We start from the raw sequence: 21514 nt of genomic DNA, 5'->3' as shown, positions 1-21514 counted from the left end.
AAACACTCCTCCCGCCTTAGCCTCCTAAGGAGCTGGGACCAGAGGCACAGGCCACCATGCCCAACTAATTTTTTGTATTTTTGGTACAGACGGGGTTTCACCATGTTGTCCAGGTTGGTCTCGAACTCCTGGATTCAAGCGATCCTCCTGCCTCAGCCTCACAAAGTGCTGGGATTACAGGTGTGAGCCACTGCACCAGGCCTATCCTGCTTTCAAGAGATGAGATTAAATGTCCAAAAATAATTCGTGAAATGTTAACCATTGAATTTCCCCACATTTAACCTGGGTAGTGAGAAACCAGTTTCAGGGAGAGAATATTATCTATCTTGTCACCCAATTCAGTCCTCTAAACTGATAGTGAGAAACCAGTTTCAGGGAGAGAATATTATCTATCTTGTCACCCAATTCAGTCCTCTAAACTGACCTTCTATGTGCTTGCTACAAAAAAAAAAAAAAAAAAGTTGTCCCAAACAAATACATTTAAAAAATAAAGTCTGTTTGACTGCATGCTTCTACAGAATGTTTTTAAATTTTTATTCTCCCCATTCTCAATATCATAAATCAGATAACACCTAACAGGAATTGTCTGTACTCTTTCTTACTTACTGGTGACAATTCCTTTTTGATTCCCCATGTCTACTTTAGGGGTTAGTGGTTGAACAGTCATTCTTAGATCTTTTGTCATAGGATATTCCACCATTCTGTCTTTAGATATATGATACATTTTGAAGTTAACAGAAGAAAGCTACTTAAATTAGTATAAAAACAAAAAGTTGACATTACAATATAGTAAGCATGTCAATGGTACTAACAGGAGATGACAATTACACCTTTATTATGAAGTAAGCACCATCAACCATTCTCAAACTCAGAAGTGTATAGTTTGCTTTTTTTTCTAATTTTAATTCATTATCATGTCACCATTTTTCTCTAAGTATTTTAAACTATAGGGACATTTTGATTGAAACTAGAATTGTATTTAATATATCGCCTCCCTCAGGAATTTAACTTTACAAGGCTATTTCTATTCTCTTCCCAAGAATCTTTCTATCTAATTCCACGTTACCCTCGTGCCTTAACCCATACAGAGACTGGTCAAAAGTGCTTTAGAAACTAGAGTTTTCTTCCTACAGTTAGGAAATAATGTGTCTCTGACACTATATAAAAATGTGACAATATAATTCATGCTTTTGGAAGGAAGACTAACATCTCAAGCTGACAACTAGGTAATAAATATGATTAAGTGCCGGCCGGGTGCAGTGGCTCACACCTGTAATCCTAACACTTTGGGAGGCCAAGGGAGGCAAATCACGAGGTCAGGAGATCGAGACCATCCTGGCAAACACCGTGAAACTCCATCTCTACTAAAAATACAAAAATTAGCCGGGCATGGTGGCGGGTGCCTGTAATCCCAGATACTAGGGAGGCTGAGGCAGGGAAATTACTTTAACCTGGGAGGCAGAGGTTGCAGTGAGACAAGATCACGCCACTGCACTCAAGCCTGGGTGACAGAGCGAGATTCCATGTCAAAAAATTTTTTCAAATAAGATTAAGAGCCAAGCACACAAGGAGAATATCCCAAAGTATATACCTTTCACAAGAAGACAGAACGCTTACGCAATGAGACATTTTCAGCAAAAAATGCAGGCATTTTTTTCTCAGATGCTGTAAATAATCATCTTTTCAGCAGTAATGACTTGTTAGCCCCAAATCTTTATCTCCCATCTTTACTATTAATCTACAAAACAAAAAAAATTTAAGTCTATGATGGTAACCAAGTCTGACTCATCAACCAAACAATTCCTCACGTTTCTTTATAATGAATTTAAATTCACATAGGATTCTTACAAACAGCTTATAAAGTCCTCAAAAATAACCTATGAAGTATGTGTTACCTCCATTTTCCCTGAAGGAAAGTGAAGTTCAGAGACAAAAAGTGACTTGTTAATGTTCACATAGGTAATAACAAACCTAGCACCTGAATAAAGATCTTCATACCCCTATTATATATCCTTTTCACTATATATCACCACTTTAACATCCGGATATTTATATTTAAAGCCTATTTTTTAAGTTTTAATATCGAAGTTTTAACTGAATGTTTAGAGTATTGACATAATGTAGTCATATACATCAGACAGGTCTCAAACAATCTTCTAACCTGTTGTCATAATCCACATATTCAGACTACAGGACACCTCTTACATATGAGAAACAGTGAGACTCTGGCCAGGTGCAGTGGCTCACACCTGTAATCCCAGCACTTTGGGAGGCCAAGGCGAGTGGATCACCTGAGAGTTCGAGACCAGCCTGGCCAACATGGTGAGACCCCATCTCTAGTAAAAATACAAAATTTAGCCAGACATGGTAACACATGCCTATAATCCCAGTTACTTGGGAGGCTGAAGCACGAAAATCACTTGAACTTGGGAGGCAGAAGTTGTAGTGAACCGAGATCATGTCACTATACTCCAGCCTGGGTGACCAAGAAAGACCCCGTCTCAAAAACAAAAAAAAAAAAATAGTGAGACTCATAAAAAGCACAAGCTAACTTAATTATAAAGTGCTTCAAACTGTCCTCACATAACAGTGCTAAATATTTATTATTAATATTTAACAAAACTAAATATTCAGCATTTAAATCTGACACTAAAAAAAAAAAACTCTCATTCAAGCAACTATTAAACAAATAAGCTCTTGGAAAAATACCAAGATCCTTTGTAAATAATCTGCTATACCAGGAAAACTAAAAATAAAGGCCAAAAAGGCTACATACTATATGATGTACTATATGATTCTAACTCTATGACATTCTGGAGAAGGCAAAAATCATTGGAGGCAGTGAAAAGATCAGAAGTTACCAGAGTTTAGGGAAGGGAGGGATGAAAAAGCAGAACCCAGATTTTTAAGTGGTGAAAACACTCTGTATACTGTAAGGGTATATACATGGCATTATACATTTGTCCAAACCCATAAAATGTACTACACCAAGAATGAACCCTAAAGTAAACTATGAACTTTGGGTGATAATGATTTGTCCATGTAGGTCCATCAGTTGTAGCAAATGTACCATTCTGGTGGGGGATGTTGATCATGCCGGGGAGACTATGTAGGTGTGAGGGTAGGGAGTAAATGGGAAATCTCTGTACCTTCCATTCAGTTTGGCTGTGAATCAAAAATTACCCTTAAAAAAAAGTCTGTTTTAAAAAAATAAATAAGGCAAAATATTGGTGGCAATGTTAATCTTCTTCTATCAATTATTTCTTCACAGGTCCTCTGTTACCTATTTAGTAAAAAGCATCCTTGGCCGTCAATCCTAACCTTCTGCACAGCTCTTATTTATGCACACATTGCTCCTCACAACATCTGCTCTGCCCCCTGTAGCCTACTTATCCTCTAACGGTCATCAGGATACTGAGTTCAAAGACAGGGAAGGAGTCAGGTGCAAACAAGAGATAGAGAAGGCAGGTAGTGGGGTTAAGGAAGCAAAGAACTCGCAAAGAGGGAAGTCAGCAGATAAATCTGCAGGAGAAAATCTGCAGCAACAGGAAAAAAGAATCCTGAGTTGATACAAATTTGTTTATTGGTCTACATAATGGGAAAATCATATGAAATGAAATTATCTTAAAATATAAAATATGACATTACAAACAATTTCCTTCTTGAAAAAAAGTATTTGCTGTACACAGTTCCAAAACTAGAACTTGATAATGTGTTTATAATGTGTCCTCCAGCTACAAGCAAGATAATTTTTCAAAAGTTGACTGTAAATGCTATGTTTTTCAACAGAAAGATATATAAAAGTGTGTGTCAAAGTGCCATTAAAAAAGACCTGTGTCTCAGAATAAACTTGGAAAAAAGTACAAACATTAAATTTTTATGATTTATTACCTGAAAGTTGTGCACTTTTATATTCTGCGTACTCTTAATCTAAGAAGTCAAGAACATACTATGTGTTACCAAACTGAGCAGGAGTTCAATGAGATTCTGAAAGTCATACCTGACATACCATGCATTACCAAAAATATACTATGTGTTTAGTAACAAATAGTATGTTAGGTATGACTGTTAGGTATGACTGTGAGGGGTGTGTGTGCTTGGTCACTTGCTTGCTTTGGTCATCAGTGAGGAAGCCAGACTAAGCATCTAACAGTCCAAATATCTGAGTCATTTAGGAGAGGCTAAAGGCTCCAGTAGCAAATAAGGGACCCATAAGACAGGCTCAAAGATGGTTCTGGCAGGATCCACCACCACCATCACTACCACCTCAGCAAATACAACCTTCTTCATCTGAACTTTCAGAGAAGCACAAAGGCATTCTGCCAGTAGTCCAGTTCCGCCAGCAGTCCAGTTCAGTAAGCACCAGTGAAATACAAAGCATTAGGTTAAAGGTGCTGGAAGACACTGAGTAGGAGGAACTGTAGTCCCTACTACCTTAAGAATTTTCCAATCAAAAATATGGTAAGACCATAATCCAGGCAAGGGAGAGTAAGTACTAAGAGAGAAATACAAAGAACAAGACATTCAGAGCTTTCCTCAAGGAGGTAGGTGCTCTGGAATGAAACTTGAGGCTATTACTCAGATGACCAAGTTCATGCTATAGTCACTGCTCTTGTTTGTAATTTTCTACCATTCAATATACTACTTCTACACCAGAGATATGATAAACTTAAAAAATGTCTTTTTGTTCCAGCTGATTATTAAAGGGGGAGACTTCTTGAATATAAAGTAAGATATAAGATAAAGATGTAACGTAATTTTAAAGAAGAAAGCAGGAAAGGATTTGGAATGTGTCATAATGCCAACATGGCACAAAGCAAAATAATTCAACTTCCAATCAGTTTTATTGGTCAAAAAGAATAGTATCACTTTTTTTTTTTTAATTTTTGAGATGGAGTCTCATTCTGTCGCCCAGACTATAGTGCAGTGGTACAATCTCTGCTCACTGCAACCTCCACCTCCAGGGTTCAAGAGATCCTCCTGCCTCAGCCTCCTAAGTAGCTGGGATTACAGGCACGCACCACCATGCCCAGCTAATTTTTGTATTTTTAGTAAAGACAAAGTTTTACTATGTTGACCAAGCTGTTCTCAAACTCCTTACCTCAGTGATCCACTCACCTCAGCCTCCCAAAGTGCTGGCATTACAGCACTTTGAGCCACCATGCCTGGCCAAGAATAGTATCACTTCCATAATACATTTATATGCTGCTTTAACAGTTCACAAAGGACTCTCACATAAATGCTTACAATGAAACTCAAAGCAATCCTATGTCAGGTAGAGACTGTTATCCTCAGGTAGCCTACCTTCACAAGACAGTCTGCAATGATCCTTGCCTTATGTCCTTGTGTAACTCCCTCCCACACTGAATCAGGGCTGGTCTGTGGGACCAACTGAATACATCTGAAATGATGGCATATGACTTCATAAAAGGCCTATGACATCATAAAGGCACTGCAGTGTCCACTGGTGGCTTGAATCTCAGGAAAGTCAACTCCCATCTCATGAGAACAGCCCCAAGGCAACGCCATCATGGAAAGGAACCAACCTGCCAACACCAACTGGTCAGCCATGTGAGTAAGCCACCTTGGAAGTGAATCGTTTAGCTCCAATAATGCTCCTATAAAACTGCCACTCCTGCTGATATCTGACAGCAACCTCCAGAAACCCAAGCAATGCCCCTCAAATTGCTGACCCACAGCAACCATGAGATAACAATTACTGTTGTTTTCAGCCACTAAGTTTTTCACGTTATAAAACAACAGAGAACTCAATTTTACATATGAGCCTCAGGGAGGTTAATTCACCTACTATCATATAGGAATGAGTAGAGAAAACAGCTCTGGAACCCAGTCTTTAGGTTCAATTTGTCATTAAACAATACCACCTTCTTCTCAACTAAAATAAGGAATACCATGAGTATGACCATTCCTATATAATTATATGACTGACACTAGTATGCCAGGCTTCCTACAGTACAGAGACACAGTATATATCCCTATATTCTTAACAAATATAATGGGAATCTACAAAATAAGTGACTTTGTGGTGATCCATTGTGCTTTGTGGAGTTCTTACTATTTTCTGGAAAATTGCTATTTTTAATGTGCATATTTTAAACACAACACTTTTAGAGAATTTTAATACTAAACAATTATAATATTGACACTGAGGCTACACACTTAATCTTAATTACAATAAGCATTTGTGTAATTTTAAACAATTAGAATATGTCAGACAAGAAAGGGTCAAGTGCCGTTAATCTTTAAGGTTCTGCTTTTTGGCTTTAGGTCTTCAACCTTGTAGCATTACACAAATGTAGTAAAATATATCATCAACATTTTCATGATGGTAAAATATTAAATCAAAGTCCATAAAGTAGTTACTATCTTACAGAACAAAGTAGCCAGCGCTTAGCCTGTCCACTTCTGGAAATGGTCAAGAGAATATTTTTTTGTTATAATCACATCTGCATATAATGTTCCTTCACATATATCTCCTCTTTTGACCCATATAACTTTGCAAAACAAGTAGGCAAGACAGGTATACTACCATTCCACTTTTCAATTATGGCCTTAGAGATGTCTGAGTAACTTAATTAAAGATACAACTATTAAAAGGAATTGCAAAAATCTAATCTACAATTTTTTAGCTCCAAATCCCAGCCTTTTCTTCTAAGCCATGTTTTAGCCCAGTAGTTCTCCACCCTGACTGCCATGAGGACAATTAAGATGCTTTGAAAATATCACTGCCTGGACCTCATCCCCCAAATACTGTCATTTAATTGCACTCATCTGTGTTAGCTGTCTAATATATAATAAACAAGTGTTGGTAAATTCACAGAAAGTTTATACCACAAAGGGAGAAAATGCTGACATGTCTATATGTAAACTGAAACACCTTAACCGCCAAAGAACTCCTTCAAAGACAAAAATATCTTGCAATAAAATCATGCAGAATAAGAAGAAAGAAGAAATGAGAAACCTAAGCCCCTTCTGCTGCTCTCATGGGGCCATTAAGGAATATTTTATTCCCCTAATCTCACTCCCTGAAACTCACCATGCCACACCTCAAACTATAGCTCAGGTATCACCTTCTGTAAGACCTTCAGGACCACACAAAATAATGAAGTCCATTTTCTGCATCTATCCCACCTTGAACTCTACCTCTATCATAGCACATACTGCCCCTCAAAGCATTACTTGCTTGCTTGCTTGAATTTTTTATTTATTTATTTATTTATTTGAGACGGAGTCTTGCTCTGGAGTGCAGTGGCACGATCTCGGCTCACTGCAACCTCTGCCTCCCAGGTTCAAGCAATTCTCCTGCCTCAGCCTCCTAAGTAACTGGGATTACAGGTGCATGCCACCATGACCAGTTAACTTTTGTATTTGTAGTAGAGACAGGGTTTTGCCACGTTGGTCAGGCTTGTCTTGAACTGCTGACCTCTGGTGAACCGCACACATTGGCCTCCCAAAGTGGTGGGATTACAGGTGTAAGCCACCGTGCCTGGTGTGTTGCTTGCTTTATGTATCCATTTCTCTCACTGGCCTGAGGGCTCCTTAACCCATTTATGCAAATTTTTTTTGGAAAAATCAGACCTTGGCAATGACCTTGAGGAACAGGACATAAATAACTCCCACTAGCTTGATGTTCCAATAATGAAGCACTAGGCATAAATGCATTAAGATCAGATCCCTATCTTACTTATCCTTCCTGCCATAGACATCTTTGTATCTAGGACCTTGACCATAGCAGATATTAATAAGTGTTGCCTAAGGTGAATAATTTTTATGTTTGGTATCATTATTTCCCCCATTCTCCTAGCAGATACTCCTGTGAAATTTTTCAACTTTTAATGAAGGAAAGTGGAGGTTTTTTCCCCTCACAACTGGATGAGGTTAGAGAACAATGTATGCAAAAAAGCCAGATATAGTGAGAGCAAGACAGCAGTGAACTGTGGGGCAAGAAACAACAGACAGCACATTTAAAATTCATATCTGACAATTGGAATCAGATTTGAATTTTGCAAGCAGGGAAGGAGTAGGCAAACAAAGAGACAACCTAATCTTCATTCGCAAGAAAATATGACAAGCAAGGAATCAAGAATACAAGCAACTGTATCGTCAACATCTCCCATTCTATGGTGTTTCTAACTCGCAGCATACAAACATACTGTTTCTCTCTCTCAAAAAGTAAAATCTGAAGCAGTAATATGATTTTACTATGTATCTGACTTTCTTTTAGATTCCACATGTGAGATAGTACAATATTTTTATTTCTGCATTTGGCTTATTTCACTTTGCATAATGTCCTCTAGGTTCATCCATCTTGTGCCAAACAGTAGAATCTACTTCTTTTTTAAGGTTAATGGAATATTAATAATATAACGGAATATTATATATATATATAATGGAATATTATTTAACCTTAAAAAAGAAATCGCTGTGTGTGTGTGTGTGTGTGTGTGTGTGTGTGTGTGTGTATATATATATATATATATAAGATAGGGACATTATATATACATAATGGAATATTATATATATATAATGGAATATTATTTAACCTTAAAAAATAAACTGCAGTATATATATATGATAGGGATCTGATCATATATATGATATATATATAATATTCCATTATATGTAATAAATATATATCTTTATTTATTTTTATATATATAAATGGAATATTATATATATCTCTCATATATATATGATCAGATCCTTATCTTGCTTATATATACATATATATATATATATATGGCAGTTTATTCTTGTTTGTCTTTTGTTGTACAGTTAGGTTGTTTCCATATATTCATACCCATCAAGATGGCTACTACCAAATAAAACAAGAGATAAGTGTTGCCAAGCATGTAGAGAAAAGAAGACCCTTATATACACTACTGGTACAACCATTATGGGAAAAGTAGGGAGGTTCCTAAAGAAATTAAAAATAGAACTACCACTACTTCTGTTTCAATTAGCAATCCCTCTTCTATATATATATATATACCCAAAGAAAATGAAATCACCTTGTAAAGATACCAGTTGGAATTTTTAAAAGCTCTCTAGGGGATTCTAATATGTACACATATAGAGATGGAAAATAAAATAGTGATTCTAGGAGAGGGGGCAGGAAATTGAGATGTAGGTCAAAGGACAAAAAGTAGCAGCTATGTACAATGAATGAGTTTTGAGATCTCATGTACAGCATCAGGACTATATAATACTGTATTGTATTCCTGACTTTTGCTAAATGAGCAAATTTTAGCTACTCTTGTCATACACACAAAAATGGGTAACTATGTAAGATGACGGATGTTACCATGTTTCACTTCAGTAACCATTTTACTAATTATATATATTCCATAACAAGTTATTTTCCTTAAATATACACAATAAAATGTAACTAAGTAAATATCCTCACTGAAGAACAATTATCTCTTCAGAGGGACCCAAGGATGGATAGATATCTACTCTCTTTCCTCATGTGGCCCTTCTCTATCCTCCCCTCCTATTCATTCCTTTACCGACAGCACATTAACTCTACCTCCACCACTACAATGAAACCAATGACTTCTAACAGACACTTTACAATCATCATACTTAATAGCAGCTCTTCTTCAGCATCTTTACATCTTTCTCTTTCATGGTTTGTCCTTAAAATTTTTATATTCCCTAAGATTTCTTTTTAGCCCTTTTCTCTTCTCTTTCTATACAATTCCTCTAAGCACTTTTATCCATCCCTGTGTCTTCAATCACTCTCCATATGGTAAGAACACACAAATCTGTTTCTCCAGCCTTTACGATCTCCTGTGATGTTCCAGGATCCTATATACAACTATCTTCTAAACATCTCCCACTTGCCAACGATATTCCCTGCAAGCATGTGAAACACAGGTCCAAAGTTGAACTCATTCTCTTCCCCCTCATACCTTCTTCCCCTTCTCTTTTCCCACTCACTACCCAGAAACCTAGGAAGCATTCTAACAGCCTTACTCTCCCATACCTTTTACATTCGAACAGTCACAAAGGCCAGTAAATTCTCCCTCATCTTATTTTTCCCAAACATTCTCACTTTTCTATTCCCACTACTTCCACCTTTATCTAAGCTTTCAACCTCTCTTAACCATACTAATGAACCGTCCTTAGAGGCCTCCAGTCTTGCATGTCCCCACACCCAACCCCATTCCACCCTCAATCTACCCAGCACCCTGCTTTTAGTGATCTTCCGTGACACTCACAATTCTTCAGTGGCTTACTACTACACATGGTATAGGAAGTATACCCTGAACTGGCTATCCAGTTTCATCTCCTTTCACTCCAGACCTTGTCCTTCAGACTCTAATATAACTGACTAACATGCAGTTGCCAGAACACACTATGTTCTCATAATGCCACACAACTACTCATGCTGTTAGCTTTACCTAGAAATGTTTTCTACTGCTTGTCAACATGCCCGTCACTCCTACTCAGTTTTCGAGTCTCAGCTAAAACCATTCCCTGACATTTCAGAGATCAAGGGTGCTTGCTAGATTTCATTTGCACTTATACCTACCTCTGTTATACTGTACTTGAACTATTGCTCAAGATAGCTGTAGTCCCACTAGACTACAAGATCCTTGGTCAAAGACAACAACTTTTCATCTTTATATCCTCATCACTAGTTCAATTCACACGGTCACTAGTTCCGTGTGCATTACTAGTTCCATGCAGACAGACAGAATAAAAAAGGAGACGAGAGGTTAATGAATAAGGTATGGGCCCGTGAAAGAACAAGAAAATCAACTGGACTTTGAGTATAGAAAAAAAAAACCACCAGATCTTAAGAAAGTACAGACATCTGTAGTAGAGACATCTATTACTGTAGTATGGACATCCATTACTAAGTCTTAACCATTAAAAAAAAATAGAAAAATATGGCTATTCAGGTAGTATGATCAAGGAAAAAAAACTTATTATTGGACTAAGTAGACATTAAGAAGGTAAGAGTTTCCAATGGAACAGCTGACAAAGATCAACAGAGAAGCCAGAGAAAAAGATGGCTCTTTCTAGGAACCAAGTAATTCATTGACCTAAATTCATGGACTGAACAAAACACTGGCAGCTTTCTCTCAGTTCACAACCCCTTCTCCTTTGTCATTATTCTGCATTACCCTTTCTGAATGTCCACTACCAAATCCCCAGTGCTGTGAGTAATTCCTCTCCATGGAGCCAGAAGTCCAGGCCAGTGTCTTAGTCTGGATGCAAGTGCAGGGGGTGGGAGGGTGTCTGTATTCTTGTGTCCAGGATTGTGAGGAAAAATGAAATAACTATTTACTGAAGATTTATTTTATGGCAGATACTGTGCTACATTACACTCACTCACTGAATTTCACAGTAATCATGAGTAATTATCCCACATATAGAAGAGGAATTTGTGTCCAAAGTCAACAGCTAAGCAATGACAGGGCCCTCCTGAAAACCTAAGAATGACAACCTCCAGAGCTTTTTGTATATCCCTCACTATCTCAAAATGGAGGGAGACATGGTGCAACCATTTCAGGTTAGCACTCAGAAGACATTTGCCTCTAAAACATTATTATATATGTCTATTAGAGTCTACAGTAACACTAATATACAATAGGAACACAATGAGCTTAATAAGCTTTCCTTAGTACCTATCAAAAATAAGTATTACATTTCCTGGGGTTCTAACCTAGAAATCTAAATGCTATTTATTCCTGTAAGGACACTGTTAACTTTACAAACAATAGACCTGAAAATGAACTTGTGGGATATAACAGGTTCTTAAGTGAGGCTTTTAAGAATATTTTCTTGCTTCCACAAAAAATATAAAAACCACCAAGGATAGAATGTTTTCGCCTTGTTAACTTATAAGAACAATGACACTAGAAGACACCTGTGGGAAATGTGCTTATCTGACCAGGTGCTCATTTTCAGTGGGCTGTCATTTGAATAAAACATCATACTAAATCCTACAGACCATAGCTTATGACAGAAATGCTACAAAGTATAGCAGTACAGTTGATATGCCTATAATCTGCTGACAAACGTACTCCTCAGTAAAGTGAAACCAGATGTCTGGTGTGAAATCAGATGTCTGTGAACTTGTCTTTCTCACCTTCCAGAGCAGTATTAGATACACTAAATACACAGCTTAGCTGTATATTAAATCCACAACTTGACAAAATCATGACAGTTTGGACATGAAGCATCAGCATTTTTATTGTAATTCTTATAAACCAAAGACACTTCCAAAATAGAAATCCTAAGTTTAAGTACTCAGCTAAATACAGTAGTATGTCTTTCTCACTTTAAGAACAGTGTCGTGGCTTTTTAAACACATTATAGAAATTCTTTCCCTTCATTTTTCAAGCTGAAACACTTTATCCATGTCTGTGGAATGATCTGATAAGGCCACATCAGGTGTCAGTCCTTGTCTCAGAAATTCTAGGATCAGATATACCGGGTGATCCCCTGTGAAAAGCAAATCCCAGGCAGGCTTAACAACAGGGGAAAGTTAGGTACTACATGGCTTTCCACAATCAAAAAGAAGATCATAAGAATGTGATGCATGACCACACAGAGAAACTGGGAGGGAAATTTAAAGTAAGTACTTCGACGCCAGGCACTGTTTTTTCACACATTCTTTTTCATGTAGTCTTTGTTCTGTTTTGATGAATAAGAAATCAAGGAACAGAGAAGTTTTAATGGTCCAAAATGACACAGCTAATAAAATAAGAGTCAGAAATCAAGCTCATATCCAAAAAACTATAAAAGTCATGCTACTTCTACATGAAGTTTTGGGGTGGAGTGAGGAGTGGTGGTAAACAGCCAAGAAGGGGAAAAAGGAAGAAATTTACAATTTTACCAAATAACAATATACATATAAACATATATTCCACATGTTCCATATACAATATGTAGCTAAGATGTATGCATGTTTAACATATACTTAAGCTGCATATTTAGTGTGTGTATATATGGAACAAAAAGTTGAATAAATAAATATCAAATTATTAAGTGGTCATCTTAGAGTGGGCTCATAGGAGACTCATTTTTTGCCTTTTATGTCCCTCCCAGATTTAATTCTAAAAAACTTTTTTTGACTTTAATATTATTTTTATAACCATAAAAAGACAAGAGAACTATTCTAGCTTAGATTTTTTAAATGAGGCTAAATGCACAGAAACTCATGGAAGTTAACGGTCTACTTTTGTATTTATTTTTCTAAGTACATCATCCTTTACACTCTCCATGTTTCCTAATATTAGGTCCTTCTTAAGGAACAATTTAAAAAGTTGTCCTTATCTAACTATTATACTCATACAGTGGAAAATAACTATAACAATATTCACTAGAGGACACAAATCACCAAGGTCAGTCATCCTTGTAAGTTTATTACTGAAAGTATCAGAAAGGCAGAATAATTCTGTTCTCCCACAACACTGTATAGACCTGCAAACCACTATGATCAGTAGTGCAGGAAAAGTCTTGTACATTAACATGTAACTATGGAGAAAATCCACAAAACAACTGGTGAAAGGTCTGCCCCAAAACAGTCATCTCCAATACAATCTCACCATTCTTACCATCCTACTTTTATCAAAGTGCTGATAAAAGTGCTCAGCACATGGTAACAAAGAGGGAATCAGCCACTGAATCAATGAAGGAACCCATTATCAATAAACAATCACTTCCTGGTTTTCCATAAAGTAAATTATGTGGTCACCTATCACTTGAGCACAAACAGGCACGTTCAGGACATAGGCAGCCAATATCAGAATAGGCATCCTATCACAGAGGGCAATTCTACTTTTTCTGTGTAAGAATACATGAATGTAGTTTACTACATTCCTGCTGTAGTTAATATGAATTTCAACTAGTTTAAAACGGTTATTTATATGTGGCATACAGGATGCATAAGGGGTTCCCCACCTTGTTAGAGGAACTGTGTTTCATTACACAGGGGAAAGGGAAGCAGTGTGCTACAGAAGTGAGAGAAAAGTCCCAGAGAAGAACCAATGAAATAGACCACACTGAAAATCACAGTAAACCTCAGAGGACTTTAATGTCCTTTTTGGCACCTTTTCAAAAGTGAATGGAATGCCTGCGAAAAGGTACCAAGAGTGAAAGCCCAGAGAAAAAGGCCCAGCCTGGTCATCTTTCTCCCCTCAAAATATCTTCTGTAAACTCAAGATCCCAAAGAACTTCAACACTTGTAATCTTGTTATTAACTTTATGCTTCGGCGTCGTAAAGGATTTTTTCAGGAGGCCCCTTTTAAAATGTACCCATCCCTAGGAGGGTTACTGTTCATTATCAAACAGGACATGGAGTCTTTAGTGCTATGATCTCAGGGATTAAAGCTGGCTAATAAGATAGGGGCCAGAGACAGATAACTAGAAGACCTAGGTAAAAACAGGTGAAGGGGAAGGGCAGTTTTCTGTCGGGTCAAGAGACTAAAAGGGATTCACATGCCCAAGCTGTTAAACTCGCAGCCAACTCTAGAGACTGTGTGAGCCTGAAAACTGTCTGGGGCTTGGGGCCTGTGACTTTGAAGGTGGCTCCTCTAGTTTCTGATGAAAAGGTAGAATCTGGGCCCAAGTTCCCCATGGGCAGTTCTGGATCGAGCCCTTCTGTCTCGCTCGCTCTCAGGATAAAGTCCTAGCTCCTTCCACCCCTGACCCTTACTTACCCTTTCTCCCGCTCTTCCTCGGTGAGAAGGGGTAAGTGGTTATTTTGTGCCCTCGCCCAATTTGGCCAAAACCCTAAAAGTAAAAAACGACAGACAGACACGTGCTTTAAAATCCTGTTTTCAAGCCTGAGGCTCTCCCAACACCTGCCCAACACTTCCAGGCAGAAGGCAGCCCGCCCCCACAGCGCTCCCTCAAGGCCAGGGCCGGGAGCCGGCGGACTAGTCCCCTTTGTGAGGACGGAGAAAGGGGGCGCTTTGGCGGCGCAGGCTGGGCAGATAAGAGCGTGCCGGCTCTGGGCCAAGTGTGCCGCCCAAGTTTCCCACCCTCAGCCAGTGGAACCAGGAAAAGGACGAGAAAGGGGCGGCGGCTGCACGCGCCTGAGATAAACACGCGCACGCACACATGCTCGCGATCACTCAGGGCTCGCAGCCGCGGAACCCTCCGCCTCCCAGCAACGCCCGCCCCGCCAGGGCGGGGGCCAACTCCCAGGAAAGGGTACCAAGCCTAAAAGACCACCAAGGGTCGGAGGTTGCGCGCCCGCCCACACCTTCCAGCCTCACAGCCCCCGCCCGCCACCGTACGCCGGGCGCCAGCCCTCCGCACCCGCTGCGCAGATCAGCACAGGGGAAGTCCCCGCGCAGACCCCGCCCTCCGCCGGCGGTATGCTCCGCCCCGCTTTCCCGGCGCGCGGTGGCCGCACGAAGCTCCTCCTCCAGCGGAAAACTGGCCCTTGGACCGCCCGCCCAGGTCGGGTTCAAAATGCGGCCTGGATCTGCAAGAGTCAGCAACAACACTCCTTCAGCACGCGATTATTGAGCTCTGGCCCTAAGCTCAGCAACCTACTAACGGGTGCCGAGAATCCTCACAGTTGATTAAGTGCAGGGCAATAGTGGCAAAGCACCTCACTAGCGCTCTCTGGGCCACTCCTCATTGCATTTTTTTTCTACTCAGGAAAACTATTCTATTTTGCTTCCTCCAGGTAAACCAAAGTGAGTAATACAGGACAGGTGGTTTACTTGAGAGAAAATGGAATTTCATACTGAAGCTTTTGCCCTCAAATGGTACAAACTTTTAACTGGGTTATTACGGCCTACAAAGAAACCTTCTTATCCATGTTATTAATTATCCTAATTCAGTGTGGCTTAAGATGTTGATGAAAATACCGAAATCATGGTGCTCCAACCAGCTGGATACCAACCAACTTGTAAGTACTTGCAATTATTGGTGTAATATTTTCATTTTTTATCACCCCAAGATGCCCTTCCTTGACATGAAGCAGCCAGAAAGATCAACTACCAGATTCTCCGTGATTGAGGAAATGATAAATAGAAAGGGAGGACTGAAACTGGCCGAATTTTCCCATAGAAGTGGAACTTAAGAAACTTGCATGTATTTTACCTGAGTTCCTTTCTCAGGAGATACACTGTCAGACCTTCCAGATAGTATCAAGGAACTGAAACTTTTCAGATCACTACATCTGGACAATGAGGGGCATCTGCTGCCTGTTCACCAACTCCTCTTCCTTACCCCTCCATAATTCCCTGCTATAGAAAGACCTAACTTTAGTCTCCCTAAGACAGGATTGAGACCGATCTCCCTGCCAGCATCACCTGCATTAAAAACCTGTCTTCCCTGGCAATACTTTTTGTCTCAGGGATTGATTTTCTGTGCTAGGAGCAACTCAACCTAGGCTGAACCCCAGACGTTCAGCAACAATGGCACCTAGAAGTACTGAACATACATGAAATATTTTTTGTCTCCTTTTCTTACTACTCCAGTTATATCTTCATTATTTCCATCTCTATTCTTCTTCTGGATACTGCCAAACTATTCTGTGCACTTTCAGATCACTTAATACTAATGTAAATACCAGACATGCTGGCACTCTTAGTTCAAAATTTATTCTAAAGGTTTAAGAATCTACTCAGAGTCTTAAATGTCCTGATAACTAAAACTCCAAGAGTCTCCTAAAGAGAGGAAAACTGCTCTCTTGTGAAGGAGATACCTGCCAGTTTTTCTTACTTGTCACTGAAATAATTACTGTAAGGTAAGCTCTTTTCTGCCAGTGCTTAAGGACTTAATTTCAAGAGGACTTAGGTGACAGGACCACCCTCATCAAATAGCAGTGAAGAACTATTTGGTACCATGACCCCAAATTAAATGGAGCTCCTGGTCAGGAGGATCTGACAGTCTGGGATGGAATGTATATGAATAAAGAACAAAGACAGGTGTTTATGGCCTTTATTGTATTGGGAAGTAAATGAAAATGCAAAAAGAGTTGCTAAGTCTGGCCTGATTTTGTCACTAACGTTCATCAAGTGTACTTAGTGAGGAGCTAATATCTGGGTAAGGCAGATATTAGCCATATGACTAATACATATGGTGTATTAGTCAGGGTTCCCTAGAGAGACAGAATTAATAGGGTTGATATATAAATACAAAGGGGAGTTTATTAAGTATTAACCCACACCATGACAAAATCCCACAATAGGCTGTCTGCAAGCTTGAGAGCAAGAGAACCAGTCCAAGTCTCAAAACTGAAGAACTTGGAGTCCAATGTCTGAGGGCAGTAAGCATCCAGCACAGGAGAAAGCTGTAGGCTGGGAGACTAGGCCAGTCTCTAATTTTCATGTTTTTCTGCCTGCTTTATGTTCACTGGCAGCTGAGCAAATGGTGCCAACCCAATTAAGGGTGGGTCTGCCTTTCCCAGCCCACTGACTCAAATGTTAATCTCCTTGGCAGCACCCTCACAGGCACACCCAAGATCAATACTTTCTATCCTTCAATCCAATCAAGCTGACATTCAGTATTAACCATCACATGTGGAGACAGTAAAAAGATGAGTGATTGCCAGTGGTCAGGGAGGAGCGGGGTATGAAGCGCAGATTTTTAGGGCAGTGAAACTATTCTGTTTGATATGATAATGGTGATTCATGTCATTATACATTTGTCCAAACCCATAAAATATACAACCCAAAGAATGAGCCTTAATATAAATCTCAACTTCATAATTGTATCATGTAAATATGTCAGTTGTAACAAATATACTGCTCTGGAACAGGATATTCATAATCAGGGAGGTTGTGCAGGTGTGGGGTACATGGATATATAAGAACTCTGTACTTCCTGCCCAATTTCGCTCTAAACCTAAAACTGCTCTTTGGGAGAAAAAAAGTTTATGAGAAAAAGAAGCAGCAGTTAGAGAATCCTATTCTATTCTGATTTATCTATTAAATTCTAAGCTGAATATTTGACTTTATATATCTAATTCAAATATATTTACTTTGTCTCCTTATGCATTAAAGCAGACCTCTATTTGTTGTTAATACCATCAGGGAGAAAATGAGTCATATATTCCTAAGCAAGGTACCAATTTAAATTATAGTTAGGCATCAAATCTAATATTCAAAGAGATATTTAAACAAAGTTAACTTAAAATAATTAAGCTTACAAATTATATTAATATAGATATTAAAATCTACACCTATCTATACATATTTACCATTAGCAAGTAAATAATGCAAGATATCATAGAGTAGCAGTTCTCAAACTTTATCTCAAGTTCTCTTTACATTCTTAAAAATGATTGAGAACTTTAAAGAGCTGTTATGTGAGTTAAATATATGTCCATATTTGCTGTATTAAAATTTAAGATAGAAAAATGTTAGACATGTGTTTGTTTATTTTAAATTCATTACATATTACTGTAAAAAATTATTTTTATAAATAATGACTACATTTTTCCCCAAAAAATTAGAGAAAAGTGGCATTTTTTCACATTTTGTACAACTTTTTTTAATCTGGCTTAATAGAGCACACTGGATTCTCATATTCTGCCTCTGCATTCAGGCTGTTGTGATATGTTGTTATACCTAAGATATGAAGAAAATTAACTGTCGTACAAATTCATAGTTGAAAAAGGGAGGACTTTACAAAGCTCCCGGAAGGGTTTCAGTAACCCCTAGGAGTTCTCAAACCTCACTTGGAGAATTACTGCCAAATGGCATTTTGCATTTCATTTGTTTGAAGGTCATGTACTTCCACATAGGCATCTGCTAACACCCGAAATTATAGCCTTTTACTTATTCCAAGCTAAAACTCAAATTTGACAGCTTATATCAAACCATGACATTTCGAAAACGTTTTTCAAAGTTTTTACTATAGCAACTCTGATGAAATTGATATTTTTATTTGAATTGATATGAAAACATTTGAGGTTTCATTTATATACTTCATCTCAAACTTTTTGGAAAATTTTGAATATAAATTGTACCATCTGGAAAAAATGAAACATTGGTATATAGTTATTAATCCAGTTTTAGGTATACATATAACAAGGTATAGCCTCTTTTATAAAAATAATTTAAAAGTGAGCTTAAAACAAAAACAAGTAATTACAGTTTTGTTTATTAACTACATAAATATTTGATTCTAAACTTACTACCTTGGAATAAAATTTTAAATATATAACCTTTAATTTTTATTACAAATAAAAATAATATAAATCATCCAGTTTGGGGTTTTTCAATACAATTTCCAACTAAAACTAGGGCTGACCAATGGAATGTCTAACTTCAGATCTGGGTCAGGATATACACAAGATGAGCATAGGATAACTTGTGCCACAAAGCCAGGAATCCATTAACAACAAAATGTGTCAAAATGTGTCAAAGGGACACAGAAACCAACATCAAGTAGCTTCTTTGGCCAAAGATGGACAATTTAAGCATCAAAAAAAGTAATGAATGCAGTTGTTTGAAACATAATGAATATATAAAAATTCATGAGTTCTTAATGATGTTCCAAAAAGGGAAGGCAAAAAAAAGAAAAAGAAAAAATCCACTGGACAATATTGCAAGTAGCTAGCACTAAGTCCTTATTCTAAAATTGTTCATTAAAAGAAAAGAATTCAAATGTTCTGATTTAACTTTCTTGATTAAACTATATATCAGAAAACCAAATTATTGTTGAGAGAAATCTATTTTATACAGTAAATATGAGACAAATAACAGAATTGGCAAACCACCATTTAGAAATATTGCATTTAATAAATGATTCAGGCAACCATCATCAGTGGATGAAACTAACAGATGAAAGGTTCATGAGGAACTTTCCAGTGGAGAGCAGACTGTCACTGCCTCAGCATAATAATGTGTCATTGCAGTGGAACTCCAGACCTTGTGTGCTTCCTGATCTAGTGCCATCTGATGCACTCAGCACAACTGAAATGTTATCACCCAAAAAACAAAAATGGAATCTAATCAAGCCTTAAAACTGACTTCTCACTTACAGGCTTAGAGAAAACATGAGGGTTACAGGAATAAGTTAAATGACATCACAAAGAAGGAAACAGGTACATCTAGAACGGAAGACATGCTCTAGGACAATTGATGTAGTCTCTACAACAAGTTAATAACTGGACACACGGGAGAGGGAACGGGTCAGGAGAAGCCTAGATTTAAAAAAATATAGCCATGAAATGTAAGATGTGAACCTTTATTTGGATCCTAATTCAAACATCACAACTATAAAGACTTGTAAGACAATCATGGACATTTAACTATAGACTGGTGTTAGATGATACCAAAGAAATATTGTTACTTCATTAGATGTAATAATGGCACTGTGATTATGTAAGAAAATGTCCATAATTTTTGGAGAGGCATTCTGAAGTATATTGAAGTTAAATGATATACTCTCTGGAATTTGCTTTCTACTTCAACATCAAAAAAAAAAAAAGGAAGAAAAAAAGAGATAACATAAATGTGAGAACAAAATGGATAATTATTGAATGTAGATGATGAGGGGAGTTCTTTGTACTTTTTCATGGTTTTTATTTATGTTTGAAATTTTGTATAATGAATATTTAAAAATAAATATAAGTGACTGCCGTAGCTCAGATTTTCTAGAAAACAGTGCCTGAGACAAGGGCACATGTTAAAATTTTCTTGGAGGGCACAGTACTAGAAAAGCAATAATGAAGGAAAGGGGGAAAGAGAGGCAGGGACAAAGGGAGGAAGATCCACGGTGGTATGTTTCCAAGCTGGTTATAGCATCCCAGTATATGCAGTTGGTTGCTTAGTCACACAGGACATCTCAGGAAGGCTGTGTGAAACCACTGGGTGACAGAACCATCCCTCGAGGAGGGGAAAGGTTAAAGCATTTTTTTAAACCGGATTCTTCCTGCCTTCTGTCTCTCATTCATCCATGTTTGTTCCATAAAGCAGGGCAAGCATGTGGGAGAAAAGGTTGGGAGCAGGGGAATGAAAATGGGTTTCGTGAAGTGACTGAGATTTATTTAATCTCACAATTTAGGATTTAAACAAATCAGTGACTTTCAGGTTTAGTGAAGACTCACTTATTATTTTAACCTTTTTGGACTAAAATAATCATTCTGCCGACTTTCTTTTTACCTTAGTAAATAATGTATTCAGGCCAAAGTCATTATTTTTGATTAACAAAATCACAGTCACATAAATGTCTACAGAAACTAAGTACAGGAGAAGGGTTCTACCATAGTGACCTGCACATTTGCATGTGCCCTTGCACAGCTCCACAGAAGCCAAGTCAGCAAGACTTGACTGCAGCTGGTCTAAGTTGTGGTGGAATGCTGCTGATCCTCCCACAACATGAGATCGTGAGAGGCTTGTGAGGAGCTGCCCCAGGGCCACTCTCATTCACCTCCCAGTTTCTCATTGCCTTCTGTTTTCTGAGGAGCTTTGAGACTTTCTGCCTCATTCTCGCTACAGTACAGCTGCAGGCTGTAAAACTGCTCAGCTGAAGCATGACATTGGTTCCTCAGGAACAAGGTGCC

General features: G+C 38.1%; 1 protein-coding gene across 4 annotated transcripts in view; it reads right to left on the bottom strand.

Annotated features, from left to right (window-relative positions):
* IMMP2L (inner mitochondrial membrane peptidase subunit 2) overlaps nt 1-15332 on the bottom strand; it is an 895580-nt gene extending 880248 nt beyond the window's left edge. For 2 of the 4 annotated variants that reach the window (XM_021673286.2, XM_012457018.2), the window contains exons 1-2: nt 15304-15332; nt 14700-14772 (exon numbers count right to left, since the gene is read on the bottom strand). The gene's annotated coding sequence lies outside the window, so the exon portion shown is untranslated. The other 2 variants (XM_064374423.1, XM_021673289.2) reach the window with 2 other exon arrangements.
* Nucleotides 15333-21514: the final 6182 nt, after the last annotated feature.

This window comes from Aotus nancymaae, unplaced genomic scaffold, assembly GCF_030222135.1.
Source record: "Aotus nancymaae isolate 86718 unplaced genomic scaffold, 86718_ANA_hifiasm-v0.15.2.pri h1tg000002l, whole genome shotgun sequence".
Taxonomy (NCBI): domain Eukaryota; kingdom Metazoa; phylum Chordata; class Mammalia; order Primates; family Aotidae; genus Aotus; species Aotus nancymaae.
The sequence above is the reverse complement of the archived record's forward strand: the minus strand, read 5'-3'. Positions and strand labels throughout refer to the sequence as shown.